Below are 25,522 nucleotides of genomic sequence, written 5' to 3'. Positions count from 1 at the left end.
ACCCTTTTACCAACCTCTCCCCATCTTCCCCACTCCCCTGCCCTTGGCAACCACTTTTCTCCTGTCTGTTTCTCTGGGTTTGATTTTTTTTTTCCTTTTAGATTCCACACATTGCATGGTACAATGTAATATTTATTTTTCTCTGTCTGACTTATTTCATTTAGCATAATGCCCTCAAACTCCATTCATGTTGTTGCAAATGGCAGGATTTCCTTCTTTGGTGCAGCTGAATAATAGCCTGAGTATATATCTGAATATATAATATAATATAATATAATAATATATAATGGATGCATATCACATATATCACATATACTGTTAGGTTCTTTCCATATCTTAGCTATTGTGAATAATGCTGTAATGAACATGTGACTGCAGATATCTCTTTGAGGCTCTGTTTTTATTTCCTCTGGATATATAACCAGAAGTGGGATTGCTGGATCATATGGTAGTTCAAGTTTTTATTTTTTGAGGAACCTGCATGCTGTTTTTCATGGTGGCTGCACCAATTTGCATTCCCACCAACAGTGCACAAGAGTTCCCTTTTCTCCATGTCTTTGCCAAAACTTATCTTTTGTCTTTTTAATAATAGCCATTCTAACAAGCGTGAAGTGATATTGTGATTTTGAGGTGCATTTCCCTGATGATTAGTGATGTTGAGCACCTTTCATTTACCTGTCGGTCATTTGTGTATTTTCTTTGGAAAAATGTCTATTCAGTTCCTCTGCCCGTTTTTAATCTTGTTGGGGTTTTTTGCTATTGAATTGTATGAGTTCTTTATATATTATGAATATTAACCCTTATCAGATATATGATTTGCAAATATCTTCACCCATTCCATAGGTTGCCTTTCCATTTCAAAAAGGTATGAAGAATAAAGACTTTCCTTTGCTGTGCAGAAGCTTTTTAGTTTGATGTAGTTACACTTATTCATTTTTGCTTTTGCTGCCTTTGTTTTTGGTGTCAAATCCGAAAAATCATTGCTAAGACTACTGTCAAGGAGCTTACCCTGTATGTTTTCTACTACAATTTCAGGTCTTATATCCATGGTTTTAATCTATTTTGAGCTGATTTGGGGGTATGTTGTAAGATGGAGGTCCAGTTCATTATTTCGCATGTGTCTGTCCAGTTTTCCCAATACCATTTATTGAGGAGATTATCCTTTCCCCAAGTGTATGCCTGGCTCCTTTGTTGTAAGTTAATTGACTGTATATGCATGGGTTTACTTCTGGGCTTTCTATTCTTTCCACTGATCAATGTGTCTCTTTTCATGCCAATGTCATACTGGTTTTTTTCCAGTTTTATTGAGATATAATTGATATGCAACACTGCATAAGTTTAAGGTGTATAGAATAGTAGCTTGACATACATATATTGCAAAATGATTAAGTTAGTTAACATAAGTTTAGCTAACATCTATCCCTCATATAGTTACAGTTTTTTTTTCCTCGTGATGAGGACTTTTAGGATTTGAGAGCATACTGCTTAGATGACTATAGTTTTGTAATATAGATCAAAATCAGGAAATATGATGCTTCCAGCTTTGTTCTTTCTCAAGATTGCTTTGGCTATTCAGGATCTTTCATGGTTCCAACAAATTTTAGGATTGTTTGTTCTATTTCTATGAAAAAATGCCATTGGAATTTTGATAAGGATTTCACTGAATCTGTGGATTGCTTTGGGTAGTACAAACAGTTTAATAACAGTAATTCTTTCAATCCATAAGCATAGAATATCTTTCCAATTATCTGTGTCTTCTTTCATCAATGTATTATAGTTTTCAGTGTACAGATCTTTCACCACCTTGGTTAAATTTATTCCTAAGTATCTTACTCCTTTCAATGCCATTGTAAATGGGATTGTTTTTTCTTTTCTTTTTAAGATTTTACCCACTTATTTGACAGAGAGAGACAGCAGGAGAGGGAACACAAACAGAGGGAGTGGAAGAAGGAGAAGCAGGTTTCCCACCAAGAAGGGAGCCCGATGCAGGGCTCAATCCCAGCACCCCAGGATCATGACGTGGGTCCAAGGCAGATGCTTAACCGCCGAGCCACCCAGGCACCCCCAGGATTGTTTTCTTAATTTCTCTTTCTAATAGTTCACTGTCAGCATAAAGAAAAACATCTTATACTTTTTTGCAACTTATTTTTTAAGATTGATTTTGTACTCTGCAAATATGCTGAATTCATTGATTCTTTCCAACAGTTTTATTGTGAGTCCTTAGGGTTTTATATATATAATATTATATCATCTACAAATAGAAACAGTTTTACTTTTTCCTTTCTGATATGGCTGTCTTTTATTTCTCTTTCTTGCCTAATTTCCCTGGCTAGGACTTGCAGTACTATGTTGAACAAGAGTGGCAAGAGTAGGCATCCTTGTCTTATTCCTGATCTTAGAGGAAAAATTTTCAGGTTCTCCCCACTGAGTGGGGTATTGGCTGTAAGCTTGTCATATATGGCCTTTATTATGTTGAAGTATCTTCCCTCTATACCCAGTTTGTTTAATTTTGTCAAATGTTTTTTTCTGCATCCATTAGGAAAATCATATGATTCTTATACTTCATTTTGTTAATGTGGTGTATCACATTGTTTGTTCAGTGGATGTTGAACCATCCTTGCATCCCCGGAATATATTCCACTCGATCATGGGCATGATTCTTTTAATGTATTTTCGAATTCAGGATAGGACATTGGCCTGTAATTTTTTTCCTGTAGTCTTTTTATCTGGTTTTGTTATTGGGGTAATGCTGGCCTCATAAAATGAGATTGAAAGTGTTTCCTTCTCTTCTATTTTTTAGAAAATTTGAGAAGAATTGGTATTTATTTTTCTATAAATGTTTGATAGAATTCACCTGGGAAGCCATCTGATCCTGGGCTTTTCTTTACTGGAGGTTCTTTTTTTTTTAAAGATTTTATTTATTTATTTGACAGATCACAAGTGGGCAGAGAGGCAGGCAGAGAGAGAGAGGAGGAAGCAGGCTCCCGCTGAGCAGAGATCCCGATGCGGGGCTTGATCCCAGGACCCCGGGATCATGACCTGAGCGGAAGGCAGAGACCTTAACCCACTGAGCCACCCAGGCACCCCTATTGGAGGTTTGTGATTGCTAAGTTAATCTCATTACTGGTAATTGGTGTGTTCAGATTTTCTATCTCTTCATGATTCAGTCTTGATAGGTTGTATGTTTCTAGGAATTTATCCATTCTTTGTAGGTTGTCCAATTTGTTGGCATAAAATTATTCACAGTCTGTTATGATCCTTTGTATTTGTTTGGTTTCAGTTGTAATGACTCCTTCTTCATTTCTAATTTCATTTATTTGAGTTCTCTCTCTCCCTCTCATTCTCTCTGTTAAGTCTAGCTAAAGATTTGTCTACATTTTCAAAGCTTTTTAAAAAATCTTTTCTATTGTCTTTTTCATCTCTATTTCATTTATTTCACTCTGATCTTTGTTATTTCCTTCCTTCTACTAACTTTGGGCTTGGCTTGTTTTTCTTTTTCTGGTTCCTTTAGGTGTAAAGTTAGGTTGTTTATTTGAGATCTTTCTTTTTTCCTTTTTTTTTAAAAGATTTTATTCATTTATTTATTTGTCAGAGAGAGAAAGAGGGGGAGGGAGAGAGCATGCACAAGCAAGCAGAGTGGCAGGCAGAAGCAGAGAGAAGCAGGTTCCCTGTGGAGCAAGGAGCCTGATGTGGGACTCGATCCCAGGATCCTGGGATCATGGCCTGAGCCGAAGGCAGTGGCTTAGCTGACTGAGCCACCCAGGCATCCCAGAGATCTTTCTTTTTTCCTAATGTAGGTGTTTATTGCTATGAACTTGCTTGTTAAAACTGATTTTGCTGTATCCCATAAATTTTGGTATGTTGTATTTCCATTTTCATTGTCTCAAAAATATTTTTTCTCTTTTGATTTCTTCTTTGACCTGTTGGATATTCAGTAGCATGTTGTTTAATCTCCACATAACTGTGAATTTTCCAGTTTCCTTCTTATAATTGATTTTTAGTTTCATATCTTTGTGTTTGGAATAGATGCTTGATATAATTTCAGTCTTCTGAAATTTATTAAGACTTTTTTTGTGACCTAACACATGATGCATCCGGAAAATATTCCATGTGCACTTGAGAAGAATGTGTATTCTGCTGTTGATGGATTGCATGTTCTGTGTTATTGTTCTTTTGAAAAAAAAAAAACAGTTTTATTGAGATATAATTAAATAGCATAAAATTTCCCTGCTTTACATATATAGTTTAATTAGTTGTAGCATATTTACAGTATTGTACAGGTATCATAACAATCCACTTTTAGAACATTTCCACCTCCCCAGAAAGATCCCTCATGCCCATTTGTAGTCACTCCCCATTCTCAGCCCTTGCCCCGGGGAACCAATAATCTAGTTTCTGTTTCTAGAGACTTGTAATTTTTGGAAATTTCCTATAATTGGGCTTTTAATATGTGGGGTGTGTGTGTGTGTGTCTGGCTTCTTTCATTGAGCAAAATGCTTTTGAGGTTCTTAGATAGTATGGCATGTATCAACACTCTGTTGCTTTTTATTGACAAACATATATGGATATATCACATTTTGTTTACACATTTACCACTTGGTGAACATTTTGAACTGTTTCTACCTTTTAGCTATTATAAATAATGCTGCTATGAACATTCAAGTACAATTTTCTATGCAGACACATTTTCATTTCTCTTAGGTAGATACCTAACAGGGGAACTGCTGGGTCACATGGTAAATTTATGTTTAACATTTGAAGAAATGGAGGCAGTGACTTTTTTGAGGTAAAGTTCACAAAACATAAAAGTAGCTATTTTAAAGTATACAATCTGTGGCATTTAGTAAATATATAGTGTTGTGCAACCATCACTTTTACCTTTATAAAACATTTCAACACCCCCAAATGAAATCCTGTACCCATTAACCAGTCATTTCCCATTCTTCCTCTCTTCCCAGTCCCGGGAAACAAACAATGTGCTTTCTGCCTGTATGAATTTACCTTTTCTGGACATTTCATGTAAGTGGGATTATACAATATGTGGTCTATTATGTGTGGCTTCTTTCACTTAGCATAATTTCTTCAAGATTCATCCATGTTGTAGCATGTATCAGTACTTTGCTTCTTTTAATGGCTAAATAATATTCTATAATAGGGACACACCACCATTTTGCTTATCCATTCATCAGGTAATGAACACTTGGCTTGTTTATACCTTTTGCCTATTGTGAATAGTGTTATTATAAACATTCATGTACAAGCATTTGTTTGAATACTCATTTTCAGTTCTTCTGAGTATATACCTAAGAGTGGAATTACTGGGTCATATGGCAAATCTATACTTATCTTTTGGGAAAATCCCAAACTTATTTCCACAGTGGTTATACCACATTACATTCCCATGAGCAATATACAAAGGTTCCAACTTTTTCATATCCTTGCCAATACCTATTTTCCTTTTTTTAAGTTACAGCCATTCTAGTGGATGTGAAGTATTATCTCACTTGTTTGCATTTCCCTGATGGTGAATAATATTGAGCATTTTTTTCATGTGCTTCATGGATATTTATATATTTTCTTTGGAGAAATTTCTATTCAACTTCTTTGTCTATTTTCTTTTAAGATTTATTTATTTATTTGAGAGAGAGAGAGAGCATGAGCAGGAGGGGCAGAGGGAGAGAGAATCTCAAGCAGACTCCACACTGAACACAGAGCCTCATGAAGTGTTCAATCTCAGGACCCTAAGATCACAACCTGAACCAAAACCAAGAGTTGGCTGCTTAACCAACTGTGCCACCTAGGTACCCCACTTTGCCCATTTTCAATTTCGTTGATTTCCTTTTTGTTACTGAGTTATAGGAATTCTTGGTATATTCTAGATACAAGTCCCTTATCAGAGGTATGACTGACAAATGTTTTTTCTTTATTCTATAGGCTATCTTTTCTTTATCTTGATGGTGTCCTTTTATACACAAAAAGTTTTTCCTTTAAGGGAACCCTCCTACAATGTTGGTGGGAAGGCAAGCTGGTGCAACCACTCTGGAAAACAGCACGGAGGTTCCTCAAAAAGTTGAAAATAGAGCTACCCTATGACCTAGCAATTGCACTACTGGGTGTTTACCCTAAAGATACAAATGTAGTGATCTGAAGGGGCACTATGGAAACTATAGAATGAACCTAGATGTTCATTGGATGTTCAATGGATAAAGAAGATGTGGTATATATATACAATGGAATACTATGCAGCCATCAAAAGAAATGAAATCTTGCCATTTGCGACGACCTGGATGGAACTAGAGGTTATTATGCTTAGTGAAATAAGTCAATTGGAGAAAGACAACTATCATATGATTTCCCTGTTATGAAGAAGTGGAGATTCAACGTTGGGGGGTTGGGCGGTAGGAAAAGAACAAATGAAACAAGATGGGATCAGGAGGGAGACAAACCATAAGGGACTCTCAATCTCACAAAACAAACTGAGGGTTGCCAGGGGGTAGGGGGGTAGGGAGAGGGTGGTGGGGTTATGAACATTGGGGAGGGTATGTGCTATGGTGAGTGTTGTGAAGTGTGTAAACCTGACGATTCACAGACCTGTACCCCTGGGGCTAATAATACATTATATGTTAATAAATAAAAAATAAAAAAATTTTAAAAGACCAAAAAAAAGTTTTTCCTTTTAATTTTGATGAAGTCCAATGTATCTGTTTTCTTTCATTGCCTATGCTTTTGGTGTCATATATAAGAATCCATTGCCAAATCCAAGGTCATGAAGATTTATCCCTAGTTTTCTTGTAAAAGCTTTACTGTATTATTTTAACTCTTACATTTAAGTCTCTGATCCATTTGAGTTTATTTTTGTATATCATGTAAAGAAAAGTGTTCAACTTCATTCTTTTTTCATGTGGCTATCTACTCATCCCAGCACCATCACTGAAAAAGCTATTCTTTCCCCCATTGAATGATCTTGGTATCTTTATTGAAAATCAATTGACCATAGATGTTTCAGCTTATTTTGGACACCAAGTTTTATTCCACAGATCTATATGTCTATCATTATGCCAGTACCACATTGTTTGATTACTGTGGCTTTGTAGTAAGTTTTGAAGCTGGGAAGTGTGAGACTTCCAACTTTCTTTTCTTTTTTCAAAATTGTCTATGTGGGGTCCCTTGCAATTCCATATCAATGATAGGTTTAACTTTTCCTTTACTGCAAAAAAGATCATTAGGATTATTTTTTAAGCATAGTTGGCATTATATGCTATATTAGGATCATTAGGATGTTGATAGGGATTGCATTTTTTGGTAGATGGCTTGGGTGGTATCTCCATCTTAACAAGGTTAAATCTTACAATCCACGAATATGGGATCATTCCATTTATTTAGTTCCTATTTAATTTCATTCTGTAATTTTTTTTAGTTTTTAGTGTACAAATCTTGTATATCCTTGGTTAAATTTATTCCTAAGAACATTATTACTTTTTATGTTATTGTAAATAAGACAACCTTTCTTTAAGATGAAGGAAACTTGAACCTGTTTAACGGCTGACTCAGTGGAGAGGGAGGGACTGAAGATACAGGAGGGAGAGAAAAAATTGATAGATCAGGGACGCCTGGGTGGCTCAGTTGGTTGGGCAGCTGCCTTCGGCTCAGGTCATGATCCCAGCGTCCTGGGATCGAGTCCCACATCGGGCTCCTTGCTCATCAGGGAGCCTGCTTCTCCCTCTGCCTCTGCCTGCCATTCTGTCTGCCTGTGCTTGCTCTCTCTCCCTCTCTCTCTCTGACAAATAAATAAATAAAATCTTTAAAAAAAATTGATAGATCAAGGTTCCTGAGGAAATAGTTGGGCATGGGGCATAGAACATCAGCAGAAGGATTAGTCAGCCTGAAAAAGGGCATCTCTTCCCTATGACAGAAAGGAAAGAGCAAGGACTGGTCAGATGTGGATGCTCATGAGTTTGCAGGTAGTTTGTGGCAAAAAGTTGAGAGCATTGCTGCCTGGGATATTCTATTTTAAGTTCAGTAGGAAGTGAAATGGGGGGGGAGAGGAAACTGTAGGAGGGCTAAGGAAATGGAGATTTGGCAAAGCTGCTATGGAGCCTTGGAGACAAGAGCAGGGAAACAGGATTCCCAAGGTGCAGAAGAGGTTGGGGACCATGACTTTTTATTGGCTTTTTCATTTAAGCAATTATATGAGCATAGGATTAATATAGAGAGGGTGGAGAGTTGTATTTATCTGGATTTGGGGCTGTGATAGAAGGACAACAAGGCATATGACTTAGGATATTATTGGCTATTATAGCAGATTGGGCAGATTTCCACTTTTCAGGGGAGAGAGGCAAGATTCATTTAAGTCAGGAGGTGAAATATGTGTTAGTGAAGGATATGAAGATTGGAGTGAACATAAGTATTTTGGGTGCTCAGCATTCAAACACTCATACTATTTGGGAGGAATCACATGATAGGTTTGGAAGCAGGGTGCTACCATGCACTACTGAAACCAGGGAGGGGCGCACGTATTTCTTCTCCCCATCCCCTCATGGCTAGTGCATGGGCCTGTGACCTCAGGATGGCAAATCACATGATCCTGCCTGGAACCTTGAATGTTGAAGGAGTGATGCAAAGGTGTGTAGTCATTTAATGATTTTTCAACCAGCTACTGCAAAGTCAAAAATCTAATAGTACAGCAACGGTATCAAGGGACAACAGGGTCCAGCTGTAGTGGCAAGTATTAGTTGGCAATGGAGACAAAAGCATCATGCTATCAGACCATTCCTACAATAAAATCTTTGCCGTGTCATGTCATCCACCTTTGGTTCCTGACCTCATCTGGTTCTCCAGGCCTCTTATGGACCCCATGAAATATGTGACACCATTTTCTGTCAGGATGGGATTTTATGTTTTGATAATAAATGAATCCCAAATCTCAATAACAACACATACAAGTTTATTTTTTGCTCATGCAAAATCTATAACAAGTTCAGTGGCTTTTCAAGATAGCTCCTTTTCAAATGAGAACTCAGGGATTCAGCTGACATCTTGTGGCTGTCTCATCTAGAACTTGAGGCCTCCATGGTTGCCATAGCAGAACAGAGAACAGAAGGATTGAGCATCAGTTCTTCAATGCACTATTGGCCAGAACTCTTCACATGGGCTCATCTAACTCTGAGATGGCTGGGAAATGTGGGGAGGCACATGGTTATCCAAGAAACAGTTAATGACTTGGACACACAGGCCAGTAATTTCATTTTCTGCTACAGTCAACCAAAGTCACCAGTGATGCAATATATTATTTATAATCAAGAACCATGACTAATAAAGGATATAGGTGTTTAGAACATTTACATATATAGAGATAGATCTTTTTTCTGGTTATGAAAGTGATACATGTTTTAGAATTTGAACATTACATAAACATTTAATGTAGAAAGCCTAAAGTCCCTCATAATCTCACACCCCTGAGATAACTTAAGTTTGTTATATAGTCTTTATATATTTTTCCATTCTAGTAGTAATGTTCTATCAAAAATAGGATAATACTATAGTTATATTTTGCAAGTGCCTTCTTTGATTAACACTATATATTTGACATTGTTCTAACTTATATAGATCTATACTTTCTTGTTAGTTCCCACCATTTTTAGTTTTAATAATTTTTTATTATTTTTTTTAATTTATTTTCAGCGTAACAGTATTCATTGTTTTTGCAACACACCCAGTGCTCCATGCAATATGTGCCCTCTCCAATACCCACCACCTGTCCCCCAACCTCCCACCCCCGCCCCTTCAGACCCCTCATATTGTTTTTCAGAGTCCATAGTCTCTCATGGAATTTTTAATTATGCAAGTAATATAGGAGTAAATGATCCTTTAAAAAATTTTAAAGTATTAATGTAAGGCTAAAGTTATTTTTGACCATCACCCAATTCTAATTTCTTCCTTGACTTTACATGTATTTGAATGATTGCATAGTATTCCATTGTATGAATGCAATATAGTTTACTTGAGTAATTCCCTATCAGTGGACAATCAGCTTTTTATTTTTACTGTGGAGTATATGCAAATGTTTTCCCAAGGGTGTTGTTTGACTATGTACAGTGTCACTCACTAAATTGAAGAGTACATTAGTATACAGTTAGATTTACCTAGCCTTATGTTGTTACTTGGGGGAAAAAAGTGAAAGACATAAAAGTATATATAGTATACTTTTGTGTAAGTATACCTTTTGTGTAAGAAAGGATGAAATAGGGATAAATATTCACATTTGCTCATACTGGCATAAAGGAACATTGGATGAATGAACAAGAAATTAATAAAACTAGTTATCTAAAGTTTTCAAGGGTAAACAAGTAGACAGGACAGGGTGCGAACACTGCATATCAGTGTACACCTATTTATATAGTTTTGATTTTTTAAACTATATACATCAGGCTTCCTATTGCTGCTGTAACAAATTACCACAAACTTATTGGCTTAAAACAGTGCAAATTTATTATCTTGCAGTTCAGGAGACCAGAAGTCTGAAATGATCCTTTTGGGACTAAAATCAAAAACTGTGGTTTGTTTGTTTGTTTTTCTGGAGACTAAGAAAGAATTATTTCCTTGTTTTTTTTCCAGCTTTTACACTTTTATTCTTGGATTCCTTGGCCTATGGCCCCTTCTTCATCTTCAAAGCCAGCACTGAGGCATCTTCAAATCTCTCTTTGTGATCTCTGTATCTTATGTCGCATCTTCTCTGACCCTGGCTCTCCTCCCTCCCTTGTGATTACATTGATCCCCCCAAATAATCCAGGATAATCTCTCCAAGTCAAGGTGCGTTTTAGTTCATTAATTTTTAGTGTTGGCTAATATTCCATTGTATGGCTATACCACAATTTTGTTTATCCATTTACCTGTTAATGGGCATTTGGGTTGTTTTTAGTCTTTTTGTGTGATTATGAATAATGTATTGCCAGGGAGGAGGGCTGAACATTTATATTTTTAATACATCTGAAACTTATTTTGGTGTAAGCAATGAAATAGAAATCTACTTCATTTTTGTCAAATCACAAGCCAGTTATCCCAAAACCATCTATTGCATAATCTATCTTTTCACCAATGAATTAAAATATTATCTTTTAATATACTAAGTTCTCCGTAGACCAAATGACTTTTTCCTGAGCTTTCTATTGTGTCCCATTGATTGAACTGTTGGTTTTGAATCAGTACCAGTGTGTTTTAATTGCTGTAGCCTTACAATGTGTTTCAATAAGTGGTAACACTGATTGGTAGTCATTACTCTTCTTTTTCAGAATTTCCCTGGTTATTTCTGGATGTTTACTATATAATTTAGAACTGTATATAATTTAGGACTGTAATGTGAATGAAAAATGATTTTGGTTGCATTAGATTTATAAGTTAACTTGAAGGAAATTCACATCTTTATAATACTGAGTATGCCCATGCAGGAACTAAATATGTCTCTCTGTTTATTCACATAATTCTTAACCTACAAGTTCCCAGAGGGTATAGTAGAAAGGTTTTGGAAGAAGAGAGGCATTTCAAGTTTGGCTAAAGGGAAAGAAAACACAGAGTTCTTTGAAATACGGGAGAGAATAGGTGATTAGAGCAGCTTATATAAATGATGGTTACTATAGTTATCTATTACTAAGTAACAGAACTATAAACTTGGTGGCTTAAAAAAGCATTTATTCATCTCATAGTTTCTGTGGACTTAGTTGGGCCCAGGTTCTCTGCTGAGTTCTCTGTTTTGGGGTCTTTCACAAGGCTACAGTTAAGATGTCTGCCATGGGCGGGGTCTCATCTGAAAGCCTGACAGTGGAAGAATGCTCCTCTAAGATCACCTGATTGTTGGCAGATTTTCAGTTCCTCAAGGACTGCTAGACTGAGAGACTCAGTTCCTGGCTGGATGTTGGCCTTCACTTCCTCGGCACATGGACCTCCCCAACACAGCAACTTGCTTCATCAAAGCCAATAAGGAAGAGAGTCCAATAGCAAGATGGTAGTCACAGTCCTATGTGGCCAAATCCCTAAGTGACATTCCATCACCTTGGCCACATTCTATCAGTTAGAAGTAAGTCCCTATGTCAGCCCACACTCAAGGAAGGGATTGCACAAGGATGTGAATACCAAGAGTCACAATTTGCCAAGGGAATGTCCTAGAAGTCCCCTGGAGCACGGGGATAAGAAGGAACATGGGTCTTCAAGGTTCTCCTATAACTTAGATCAACTGCATTTCCAAGAGAATTGTGGTCTCTGGTGGAAGAAGAGACTCCAGGCTCATTAGTCCAGGTAAATAACAACCATTTCCATGTGTGTAATGCTTCAGGGTTTACAAATCTGCTTTGGAGCCATCATTTCATTTGATTCTCATAACAATCCTGTGAGGTGGCCAAACAATGAAACTAAGGTTCAAAGAGGCTATAGGGCCACCTCAGATCTTACAAGGAGTGGCAGAGCTGAGATTAGAGTCTCAGTCTTCAAATTCTTAGCCTATTACACCAGACTGCCTTCTCCAAAGCACAGAGATATGCTGTTTTTTTTTTCTCTTTAGTAGCATCTCCCCCCTTCTTCCTCCCTCTCTGTGTTCTTATCATGGCTCAGTTATTACTAGCCAGTCAGTCAACTTCACCACATCTTCCAGAATTACTGCAGGGGAGCAGAGATAATGTTTGTAAAGTTCCTAACCCACTTTCTGGTACACAGCAAGATCTCACCAAATAGAAGTTATTGGCTGTTATTCTTTCAACTCTTCCAGGCCAGTCTCATTGCTACTCATCTTTGGTTTTGCTCCTTCCCATGAATCTCTGTGGTACTACAACCCAAGGTACAACATTCTTTCAAAAAACACCAATACCAGGGCGCCTGGGTGGCTCAGTGGGTTAAGCCTCTGCCTTCAGTTCAGGTCATGATTTCAGGGTCCTGGGATTGGGCCCCATGTCGGGCTCTCTGCTCGGTGGGGAGCCTGCTTCCCACCCTGCCCCCGCCTGCCTCTCTGTCTACTTGTGATTTCTTTCTGTGTGTCAAATAAATAAATAAAATCTTAAAAAAAAACACCAATACCCAACAACTTCTATAGGCAGACAGTGTCCACCTCCCAACACTTCCAACAAAGAGTATTTGGTTGTCAGTGGTGACAACTTTCTGCTTTCTTTTCCCCCAAAATAGAAAACCAAAATTCCAAAAGTGTAGCTATAATACCTAGTGCCCAAATTTGGTTCCTAAATGCCATTCTCAACTAAAAAGAACTAGGACTCTTGAAAAATTGCTGATTCCAGGGCTGGGGAAGGGAAAGCACAAGATGGCCCTTCGGCATCTTGTAGTGTCAGAAAACAAAGAAGTTCTCAAAGATGGAGACCTGCCCAAAGGACACAGAAGCCAGCTTGGAGGGCCTCCTGCTGGCCAAATCTGGGGCATTTTGAATATCATAATAAAGAATGATACTAGTATGATATTAATATGCTATAACCCATTGAATACAATAGACAACAATGAGTTCATGGAGATATAAACAAATACATGTAGAAGAAGGGAAAGCTCCCCCATACAGGGGAAAGTCAACTAATCCATGTCAAAAGAATGAAGGCATTTGAAAATCACCATTCAGGGGCACCTGGTTAAGCCTCGGCCTTCAGCTCAGGTCCCGCATCGGGCTCCCAGCTTAGCGGGAGTCTGCTTCTCCCTCTCCCATTCCCCCTGCTTGTATTCTCTTTCTCTCTCCGTCAAATAAATAAACAAAATATTTTTTAAAAAAGAAAGAAAAAGAAAATCACCATTCAACAACCTTAAGAATCATCAGTGAATATTAAAACCTGTGGGTGAAAGTTTGAGGAAAACAGGATATTTACATAATCTCAGTATAGCTCTCCACAAATACTCATTAATTACAAAGGGGAAAATAGTAACTTTATAGTGGAGAAACACAAATAGTCATTATGTGCCTTCTGATATGATGCACAGCATTACTTCTGTGATATTCCTACCAAAATGCATAGCATGAATTTCATCATAAGGAAATATATCAGACAAACCCAAATTAAGATACAGTCTAAAAATAGCCTGCACTCTTCAAAAATGTCAGTGGGGTGTCTGGGTGGCTCAGACTGCTAAGCATCTGCCTTAGGCTCAGGTCATGATTCCAGGGTCCTGGGATGGAGCCCCACATCCTGTTCCTTGTTCCACAGGTTGCCTGCTTCTCCCTCTCCCTCTGCCTGCTGCTCCCCCTGCTTGTGCTTTCTTTCTGTCTGATAAGTAAATAAAATATTTTTAAAAATGGGGGCGCCTGGGTGGCTCAGTGGGTTAAAGCCTCTGTCTTTGGCTCAGGTCATGATCCAAGGGTCTTGGGATCAAGCCCATATCAGGCTGTCTGCTCAGCAGGGAGCCTGCTTCCCCCACCCCCCGCCTCTCTGCCTACCTCTCTGCGTACTTGTGATCTCTCTCTCTCTCTCTGTCAAATAAATAATTTAAAAATCTTTTAAAAAATAAAAAAATCTTGGGGCGTCTGGTGGCTCAATGGGTTAAGCCTCTACCTTGGGCTCAGGTCGTGATCTCAGGGTCTTGGGATCGAGCCCCACATCGGGCTCTCTGCACAGCAGGGAGCCTGCTTCCCCCTCTCTCTCTGCCTGCTTCTCTGCCTACTTGTGATCTCTCTCTTTCTCTGTTGAATAAATCAATAAAATCTTGAAAGAAAAAAAAATCTTAAAAATGTCAGTGTCAGAAGACACAAAAAAAGACCAAAGAACTCTTGCCTATCAAAGGGGACTAAAGAGGTATGATGACTGAATGCACATGATTAAGAGTTTTCTTTTGCTATAAAGGACATTTTTGAGGATACTGGTCAGTTCTAAGTAAGTTCTGTAAATTATATTTATAATAGTATTGTATCACTGTGAATTTCCTGACTGATAATTACTTTGTGATCATGTAGATAATTCTTTGTTTTAAGAAATACACATTGAGGGGCAACTGGGTGGTCAGTCAGTTAAGCATCTGCCTTCAGCTCAAGTCATGATCCCAGGGTCCCAGACTGAGCCCCGCGTTGGGCTCCCTGCTCAGTGGGAATCTGCTTCTCCCTCTCCCTCTGCCCCTCCCCCTGCTCATGCTCTCTCTCTCTCTCTTTCAAATAAATAAATAAAATCCTAAAAAAAGAAATACACATTGAATTATTTATGGGTAAAATGGCATCATGTCTGCAACTGACTCTTAATTAGTTCAAGAGAAAAAAGAAATATATATATATATACAAAATATAGAAATTATATATATGAAATATAGAAATATATGTATGAGACAGAGAAATAGAGTAGGATAAACAAATGTGGTAAAACGTTAACATTTGAGGAATCTGGGTGAAAAGTATACAGCAGTTCTTTGTGCTATTTTAGGAATTTTTGTGTTAATCTTAAATTGTCTAAATAAAAATATAAAAGAAAAATTCCCAATTAAAAAAACACAGTTAAAGAACATCTACCAAAAAACTAGAGCTAGCGTCATACCTAATGGTAAGAAGAAATGCTTTCCCACTAAGATCGGGGACAGGGCAAGGATATCTGGTCTTATCACTCTTTTCTTATTCTTATTAATGAAATAACACAAGAGAAGGAAATTAAAGGTATACAGATTGGGAAGGAAGAAATAAAACTGTCTTTGTTCACAGATGGCATAATTGTTTACATAGAAAATCCCAAATAATCCACCAAAAACCTGCTGGAACTAATAAACAATTATCACAAGGTTGTAGGATACAAGGTTAACATATAAAAGTCAATTGCTTGCCTATATACAGCAATGAGCAACTGGGATTTTAAATAAAAAACACAATACTGTATGGTGACTAACACAACATAATAAAAAAATGAACAAATTTTTTAAATACATAAAAATCTTTAAAATAAATAAATGGATGCCCCCCAAACCACAATACTACTTGTATTAGCACCAAAAAAATGAAATATGTACATATAAATCTATCAAAATATGTATAGGATCTATATAAACTATAAAACTGATAAATCAGAGAAGATAAATGGAGCATATACATGGATGGAAAACTCAATATCGTCAAGATGTCAGTTCTTCCCAACTTGATCTCTAGAAGGAAGGGGGCAAGATGGCGGAGAAGTAGGAGATGCTGTTTCAGCTGGTCTCCTAAAGTGAGCTGATTATCTACCAGATCACTCTGAACACACATGAAATCAGCCTGAGATGTAGGATTATACACTTCTGGATCTCTATGGGGGCAGAAGACACGAGTGGACAGGTAAAGCGGAGTGGGAACATAGCACTGATATCGGAAGATAAACAAAAGGGGGAGGGAGCCACCAGAAGCGACCCATTGGAAAGTAATACCCAAATATGAGAGTGCCCTGTGATTGGAAACCAGCATTAACTTGGATTCTGGTTAAAAGCACTCAAAGACCAACCTGATCTCTAGATTCAATGCAATCCCAATTAAAAAAAAAAAAATCCCGCCAAGTTATTTTGTGACTGTCAACAAACTGATTGTAAAGTTTCTCTGTAAATGCAAAAGTGCGCAGAATAGCAAACATGATATTGGAGGAGAAAAATAAAGTCTCAAGACTGACACTACCTAATTGCAAGACTTACTCCTAGTTATGGTAATCAAGGTGGTGTACTATTGGCAAAAGAATGGACAAATAGATCAATGGAACAGAACAGAGAGCCCAGAAATTTACCCACACAAATAGTCAACTGATCTTTTCACAAAGGAACAAAGACAATTCAATGGAGAAAAGATAGTCTTTTCAACAAATAGTGCTGAAATAACAGGACATTGACATATAAAAAACATTAATCTAGACACAGATCTTACACTATTCACCAAAACTAGCTCAAAATGGAGCACAGACCTAAGTGTAAAACACAAAACTACTAAATTCCCAGAAGACAACTTGGGGAAAATCTAGGTGACCCTGAGTTTGGCAATGACTAAATATAACACCAAAACACAATCCATGAGAGAAAAAATAATCAACAATTGGGGTGCCTGGGTGGCTCAGTGGGTTAAAGCCTGTGCCTTCGGCTCAGGTCATGATCCCAGGGTCCTGGGATCGAGTCCTGCATTGGGTTCTCTGCTCAGCAGGGAGCCTGCTTCCTCCTCTCTCTGCCTGACTCTCTGCCTACCTGTGATCTCTGTCTGTCAAATAAATAAAATCTTTTAAAGAAAAAAGAAAAGAAAAAATAATCAACAAATCAATAGATTGGACTTTGTTATTGGCAGAAGACACTATTAAGAAGACAAAAAGAAAAGCCACAGAATGGTTAAAAGTATTTGCAAAACACATATCTGATAAAAAATTGGTATCCAGAATATATAAAGAACTCTTAAAACCCCAAAATAAGAAAACAAGCAGTCCAATTTTAAAAAGGGCAAAAGACTCCAGAAGATACCTCACCAAAGAAGAGATGCAGATGGCAAATAAACCTATGAAAAGATGTTCCAAGTCTACGTCATTAGAAAAATGCAGCTTAAAACAACATTGAGATACCATTACATGCTTAAGAGAAGGGCTAAAATCCAAAACACTGACAACACCAAATGCTAACGAAGAGGTGGAGCAACAGGAATTCTCACTCATTGCTGGTGGGAAAGCAAAATGGTACAGCCATTTTGGAAAACAGTTTGGCAGTCTCTTACTTGTATACTCTTACAATACAGTCCAAAAATCATGCTTCTTGGTATTTACCCAAATGAGTTGAAAACTTATGTCCGCGCATAAACCTGCACATGAATGTTTATAGCAGCTTTATTCACATTTGCCAAAACTTTTAAGCAACCAAAATGTCCTTTGGTATATGAATGAATAAACTGTGGTACATCCAGATAATGAAATACTACTTGGTGATAAAAAGAAGTGAGCTGTCAAGCCATGAAAAGACACAGAAGAACCTTAAATGCATCTTACTTAAGTGAAGGAAGCTAATGGGAAAAGACTATATACATTGTATGATTCCAACTATATGACATTCTGGAAAAGGCAAAACTATGGAGATAGTAAAAAGATTAGTGGTTACCAGGGGTCAAGGGAGGGAGGGCTGAATAAGCAGAGCACAGAGGATTTTTAGGGTAGTGAAACTGTTCTATATGATATTGTTATGGCAGATACATGCCATTATACACTTGTCAAAACCCATAGAACATACAACACAGAGTGAAACCCAATGTAAACTATGGACTTTAGTTAATGTAGAAGTCAATCATATCTCAATAAAGCTGAAAAGAAGAAAAATAATTCTTTATCATTATTGGATTATCAATTGTAATAAAGGCACCATACTAATGCACAGTGTTAATAATAGGGGAAACTGTGTTTGGTCAGGGGGTAGATGGAAAAACTCCGTACTTACCACCCAATTTTCATTTAAACCTAAAGCTGCTCAAAAAAATAAATAAATAAAATAAAGTTTAGGGGCCCCTGGCTGGCTCAGTCAGTATAGCATGCTACTCTTAATCTCAGGGTTTTGAGTTCGAGCCCCACGTCGGGGATAGAGGTTATTTAAAAAAAAATTTTTTTTTAAAATTTTTAAATAAAGTTTATATATAAAAACACAATGAAGTATTGATACACACTACAACCTTAAAACATGCTAAGAAGTGAAAGAAGTCATTTGTAGAAGGCTGCATATCATGATTCCATTTATATGAAACATTCAGAATAGGCAGATCTATAGAGACAGAATGGGGAGATGGGGGCTTTGGAGTGACAGCAAAGGAGCACAGGATTTCTTTGGGGGTTAATAAAAATGTTCTAAAATTTACTGCAGTGATGATTGCATAACTCTGTGAATACACTATAAGCCATTGAATTACACACTCTAAGTGGGTGAATTAGATCTCAATATAGCTGTTAGAAAAATAAAAATACAGCTATACACACACTTGTATAGGCTTAGAATATCCACACACAAAGGACATTCAAAAAAGTGCTACCAGTTTATCCCCAGTAGAAGACGGGAGAACGAAGGTGAGCTGTGAGAAAGAGACATATTTTTCACCAAATATCTTCTTGTATCATTTCAAAGTTTTATCCTGTGCATGTCTAACATACTCCAAAGTTTCCCTCAAATACTACTGCTTCCAACAAGCCTACCCTGCTTTTCCCAACTTCTCTCAAACAATGATCTTTCTGCTACCTCCCAAAATAAGACACAGAGGAAATCAAACCTAAAACTCAGCCTTGTACAATTCAAAAGAAAGAAAGCAAAGTAACAAAAGGAATGCCAAACCCATGCAGAAAGGAATTCCATAAGTATCTCCACTCAATAGGATATTTTGCTCTATTTAAATAATGTTTAGGGACAATTTTAATGGGAAAATGTTTATGTGAAAAGGGCAGTATATATATGAACCTAGAGCATGATCTCAAATAGGTTTTTAAGGACAAGAATAAAGCCCAAATACACTGAGATGCTAACATTGATTGTGTTTGGGCAGTAGGGTGTTTTTTTCCCCTCAAAATTTTCATCAATGAACATGTATTACTTTTGCAAGGAGGGGCAATTACTTTGCTGTTTGGGGACTTCTTGGTAGTGGCTGAGGTTCCTCATGGCCTCAGACCAGGCTCATTATCATCACTGGCTCCTTCCTGTCTCCCCTTGATTCCTTTCTTTGTTCACTTTATTTATTTATTCTCTAGAATTCCTACGCCCCACACTCACTCCCATTCCCCCCACCCCCAAAACAACACTTCAGTGTATTTAGTGAACTTTACTTCTAGCATCAGAAAACTTTCTCTTTAATATATATGAAATAGAAACATGTTTTAGTATATACATAAATAATATATAGATATATATTATAGTGTTCTCGCTCTATAAAGAGAATATGTGTATTTATACATAATATATAGATATTCTCTATATATAATTATATATTATTACATTAATTACATAATATATAATATAGAGAGAATATAATATTTATGTGTGACATTCATATACTATATATTTGTTATTACTTTTTAACAGAAAGTGCCCAGTCCGGGCTTTGAATTCTAGCTCTGGACCTTCCAGAGCCAAACTCTACCCTTCCTTTTCAAAGTACCGTCCCCACCAATCCCTCCTGTCTTCAGGCTGCTCTCAACCTGGCCACTCTTGTCCCAGTCCCTTGCAAAACCATGATCTAATTTGTGTTGGAGCCTTGCTCGTCCCCTTTCATTGTGGAGCCTGACATACCCATGCAAGTCCGGCCCTTGCTGCTTATTAGGCAGCTAAACTTATGTAAGTCACTTCCTCTCCAGGAGCCTCAGTTTTCCAGAGGTGAATCATGATCTTAATAATTTCCACATAAAGGAGCTACTTCAAGTGTTAAGAGGTTATGATGTACAGAGAGACCCGAGCAGATAACAAGTTCAAGAAATGTTCGAGCTCCATTTTTCACCCCATCCCCTTACTCCTCTTGATGTCCCCATAGCTTAACGTCACAGTAGGTGTTTAGGATATGACTTCTTCCTTCTTTTCTGCCTTGCCAATTGTTTCTCTAAGACCCAGGTTGGAGGCACAACTCCACCATTAACTAGTACAAACCTGTTTTCCAAAGTGAATCATGGGAGAATGGGGACAAGGTGAAAAGTGACTTGGAGCTGAGCAAAGCTGGAGTCCCAGCATGACCATATTTACCTGTGTGGCTTTGGCCAGTCACCTGAGACTCTGTGTGTCTCAGTTTCCTTACCTGCAAGGAAGAGGGAAAATAAAACACCTACCTCAATGGCCACCCTCACTTTCTATCTCAGATCGCACCTCTTCTCTTCCAACATGCCTCACCTTCAGGCTCAGGACTTGGCTGGGTTGGCCTCACTCTCAAACATCTGACCCACTCCACGCCCTCTCCCAGAGAAACCATGCCCTGGAACCCAGAGGAACCTGCCAGGAACTAGTGACATCTCGCAGGCCCTTTGAGGCAAGAGTGTGCAACCACAGGGCTGAACCCAATTTCCATTCCTCATCCGACCATTCATGCACCTGAATGCATGCAATGACTAGTCACTGACACTCCTCAGGGGGCCAGGTGCTGGGCTTTGCTGGAGACAGAATTCCTGCCTTCAGGGAACTTCTGAACTGCTAGGAGAACACATGGGGGCAGACGGGGTGGAGAGGGGGAGGTTCTGGGGACTGTGAGAGCCCAGAGGACGGGATCCAATCCCACTTGGGAATCAAGGTAGGGATCTTGGAAGAAGTGACATTTGGGAGTTCATCCGGTTTGGGAATTCAGTGTAAAGGCCTTCCATGGAAAGACACCTAGACAAGAGAAAGCCCGGTACCTTGTAGTAACCACTTGTCATTAGTTCAGTGGTCAGAGCAGAGCATGTGAGACTAAGTGTGGCAAAAGAGGAGATTGGAGAGGTTTGGTGGGGGTCAGAACTCTGGACGGCCTTAAGTGCCAAACAAGGAGCTAGAAATTTAATGCTGCTTGGACTGGAGGATGTAAAGGAAGAAAGCAATGTGTTGGTTTCTGCCTCACTGCTCTCTCACTGCTGGTGTGCAAAATAGTAGGTTGAAGATGGCCAGTCTGGAAGCAGGAAGCCAGGGAATAGACTTGGGGTCACTCATATGAGGGATGTTGAGGCTGAAGCAAGGCAGTGGCTGAAGATGAGAAAAGGTGGGTTTGAGAGACAGAAAGGAGAATCAGCTAGACTTGGTGAGGAATTGGCTGTGATGAGAGAAGGGGGTTTGGGATGCACATAGGCAGAGGACACAGGGGAAATGTATTGTGCAAGTGCCAAGGGGATGATTAAGGCAAAGATAATAGCAAGAGGAAGTCTGAGGGCTGAGAAATTAGTATGGGATAGAAAGGCAGAAACACCTTTTTGGACAAGGAGGGATTCGGGCTAAGACTCACCATGTGACCTTGGGCCAGTCGTTTTATCTTCCTCTGGTTCTTTCAATTTCCATCTGCTGGGGCTGCCTATCTGGCTCAGTCAGTAGAGCATGGGATGCCTTATCTCATGGTCGTGAGTTCAAGCCCCACTTTGGGCATGGAGGAAAGAAAGAAAGAGAGAGTGAAAGAAAGAGAAAGAGAAAGAGAAATAAGGAGAAAGAGAAAGAGAGAGAAAGAAAAGAGAAGAAAAGAAATATGGCTAGATGTCCACCTGCTAACTCAGGAGACAGAGGATGATAATTGTGAGGAATGAATCACATAAAAGAATGTTCAGAAGTGCCTAGCCCTGTGGGAGATTTGGAGCGGGAGGTATGTGGCAGCTGGGTTCCATCCAGGGAGAGGTGAGGCTGGGTTGCCATTTGTGCAACTGCATTGCCATTGGCAGTGGCCACACTTCATACCTGCAGAAGAAGAAGGTGTGCAGGAAGGGTAAGTGTGATCTGAACACAGCATGTTGGCTTTGAGAGGGTCAAAGGCCAAGACAGTCAAATGAATCTTACCCTGGGAGGCTGTATCTTGACAGTCAGCACTGAAGAGCCTCTCTGAATCATGAACCCGAGAGAGCCACTTCCTCAGGAAGTATCCAGGCCCGGGAGGCCTGAGGCCTCTGGGTTCTGATATCAAGTCAGCGCCCAAGTTGCTGTGCGACCCTGAGTCATTTCTAACCTACTCTGGGTCCCAGGTTTCCTGTATGAATGACAGTGAAAGCATGTGTGTTGGTGGAACGGTGGATGAAATGTTTCTAAAGGTCCTCTCCAGGTGTGTTATGCTTTAGTTCCATGACCCTGAGTCCTTTTTAAAAAAGGTTGAATCCTGTTTCCATCCCTGACTTACTGTGTGGCATTGAGCCAGCTGCTGGAAGGAACTCTCTGGGTCTTTTTTCACATCTGGAATATCAGGAGATTGAGCAGGAGACCCTCCAATGTCCAGTGATTCTCCCTGGAGGACGCTCACCCTCATCTTCAGCAGAATGCCTCAGACAGATCAGAGGAAAGTGAGGTGCTGGTCACAGACGACCCTCCTTCCAAATCTTCCGACTTCTCCCACTGCCCTCCCCTCCTTACTGTCAGGAGCTCGCAGCACTGGCTCTCTTGCCAAACTTGTTGCCATGACAACGGGTTACAAATAACTCAGATGCAGACGAAGATTTTAACCCAAGAGCTGCTGGTCCAAGGTCTTCTAGCTCCCTCCCCACACCAGGCTGAGAGAACAATCTGACATATTTTTTGGGTTCAAGTGACTTCCCTGATCACAAGCCTGCTAGGGCTCCTCAGCGTCACAAAAATAAGTCCTGGTGTCTGAGGCTCTCCTAAAACCTAATTCAAATCTTTCCAATCACATTTCCCACTTTAAAGAGACATCACTCCTATTTTGAACACCTACAGTCTGCCAAGGCCTGTATTGGATGCTTTACACATGGTAGCTAAGAAATCTTCCCAGAACTCTATCAGATAGGCATTATTATTCCCATTTTTGTAGAGGAGCAAATTGAGGCCCATGAATGTGACTTGAGTAAGGAGGTCAGAGAGTGAGAATTCAAACTCAAATACATCAGATTCCCAAACCCAGGCTTTTTCCACCACGTGGTTCACAAATATTGGTTTACACACTTGGGGTATATCCAGATAATCTGGGGCAGCTAAAAATTCAGATTCTAACTTCCATTCAAGAAGGTGGAACACATCTGTCTCCTCTAATTCTTGAGGCCCTATAAAATAAGAGTAAAGGAATCGTGTACAAACCCACATCTTCAAAACAAAACAAAACAAAACAAAACAAAACAAAACCTGGAGAAGGTTCCATTGATGGGGGTGAGATTTCAACTTTCTGGCAAGCAGAAAGGGGATGGAGCAGTGGTAACTGAGAAAGCAGGGCCAGGAAGGGTAGAGGCACAGTCCACATGTAAAAGGGGGACCTGCGGAGAGCCCTGGTCTACCCTGCAAAACCCTGGTGAGACTCTGGCACAGGAGAGCTATCCTGATGGTAGGCAGGAAATGTAGAGCCCCTGACAGGGGGAGAATTGAACGTATGTGTTGGAACAGTTGACTCCCCCGCTCTCCCTCTGCCCTTTCCCGTGTTTGTTCGCAAAAATCAGAAGAGCCAAGCATCTGCACTTAAACAAAATACAGAGGGTTTCTTAAAGAAATCAAACAGTTCCAGAGCAAAGCCTCCACTTTCTGGACTTAGGGGCCCTCCAGCAGAATATGCAGGTCCTTACCCAATCACCTTAAAGGAAAGCCTACCAACCAACCAACTTTCTATTGGTTTCTTCTTAATTCAATAGGCTGGCAGGTTGGAACATCTGAAAAATATGCTAATAGCGTTATGAACAAACTGGTCAAGCAAAGGCGAAAAACTAAGGGTGTGCCCATCTCAAGTGAAAAAAAAAATAACAAGCAATTATTAAGTTCAGGAACACAAAAAAAGGCAAAATAAAGCCAGGTCATTAAAGTACATTTCTTGGCTCTGTGGCAACTACTGATTTACTAGAAACTGGGATATAAACATATTGGAAGAGTGAAGGGGGTGGGGATACAGGGGTATGTGCGTGGAGGGATATAAAATCCTCTTCTACTATAAGGAGATGTTGAGATAATGTCTCAGATTGCTAAGTTAAGAAACAGTAGTCATATAATATTGCATGTCAACTATACTTCAATAAAAAAAAGAAATAGTATAGATATATTATATAGAAACATGGTGGTCCTTCAGTAAAAATCCTTCCAGCTATAAGCAACACAAAACCAAAATGACAGTGCCTTGAACACATATGGCTTTATTTATTCATTCATTTATTTATTTTTCAGTAAGTTAATTTATTGTTAACATCAGTGTGGCATGGGTTCAGCTGCTCAATGATGCCATCAGGGAACCAGGTTCTAACTTTTTCCTCCTTCATATGTTGCATCTTCACCCTCATATTCATCCCCTCACTGTCACAAGATTGCTGTCACAGCTCTAGGCAGCACGACTCTAATCAAGAGAGAGGAGGAAAGGGACAGTGTCAGCTCTGTGTGTCTCAGAAAGCAAAAGCCTTTTCACAAGTGCCCCCCCCCCTTCCCAGCAAACCTCTCATGGCCATAACTGGGACACATAACCATCTCTAGCTGCAAGGAAGCTTAAGAAAGTATCTGGCTCTTCACCCTGACAAGGAGATGACAAAGGGGAAGGGGGCTGGGAGTGGTAAATGCCAGAAGAAACAGTCAAAGATTGGTAAGATCATTTTATGTAGTTGCCTCTAGGAAGCAGGGGCTTGCAGTGGGAGGGGACAGGGTATTGCTGGGTTTTCTGGTAAGCTCTTCAGCACTACTGTATTTTTTTAAACATATGCAAGCATTACTTTGATGAAAAAATAAAATTTAGAAATAAAGTGTTAGGGTTTCTCTGAAAGAAACATATTAAAAGAAAGAAAGAAAGAAAGAAAGAAAGAAGAAAAAAACAAAAGCTCGTAGCAGTTTTCTGTCTCCAGAAGAAAGGACATCAATTCGCCCTGGAAGCAAACTTACCAGAATGAGTTTGTTACTTAGACTAAGGTATCTCAGGTATCCATACCCTGATCTTAGAAAGAATTGTGCTATCACCATTAACTGTAACATGACTGGTGGAAACCAGTACAGCACCATGTAGCGC

The 25,522-nt window shown here is 39.1% G+C and overlaps 1 protein-coding gene across 3 annotated transcripts in view; it reads right to left on the bottom strand.

Moving 5' to 3' along the window:
- Positions 1-24,648: 24,648 nt before the first annotated feature.
- Positions 24,649-25,522, bottom strand: part of SMC1A (structural maintenance of chromosomes 1A) — a 49,460-nt gene continuing 48,586 nt past the window's right edge. For 2 of the 3 annotated variants that reach the window (XM_047716789.1, XM_047716794.1), the window contains one exon: positions 24,649-24,865. The gene's annotated coding sequence lies outside the window, so the exon portion shown is untranslated. The remainder of the gene's footprint in view (positions 24,866-25,522) is intronic. The other variant, XR_007124882.1, reaches the window with a different exon arrangement.

The sequence above is a fragment of the Lutra lutra genome, chromosome X (assembly GCF_902655055.1).
Source record: "Lutra lutra chromosome X, mLutLut1.2, whole genome shotgun sequence".
NCBI lineage: Eukaryota > Metazoa > Chordata > Mammalia > Carnivora > Mustelidae > Lutra > Lutra lutra.
The sequence above is the reverse complement of the archived record's forward strand: the minus strand, read 5'-3'. Positions and strand labels throughout refer to the sequence as shown.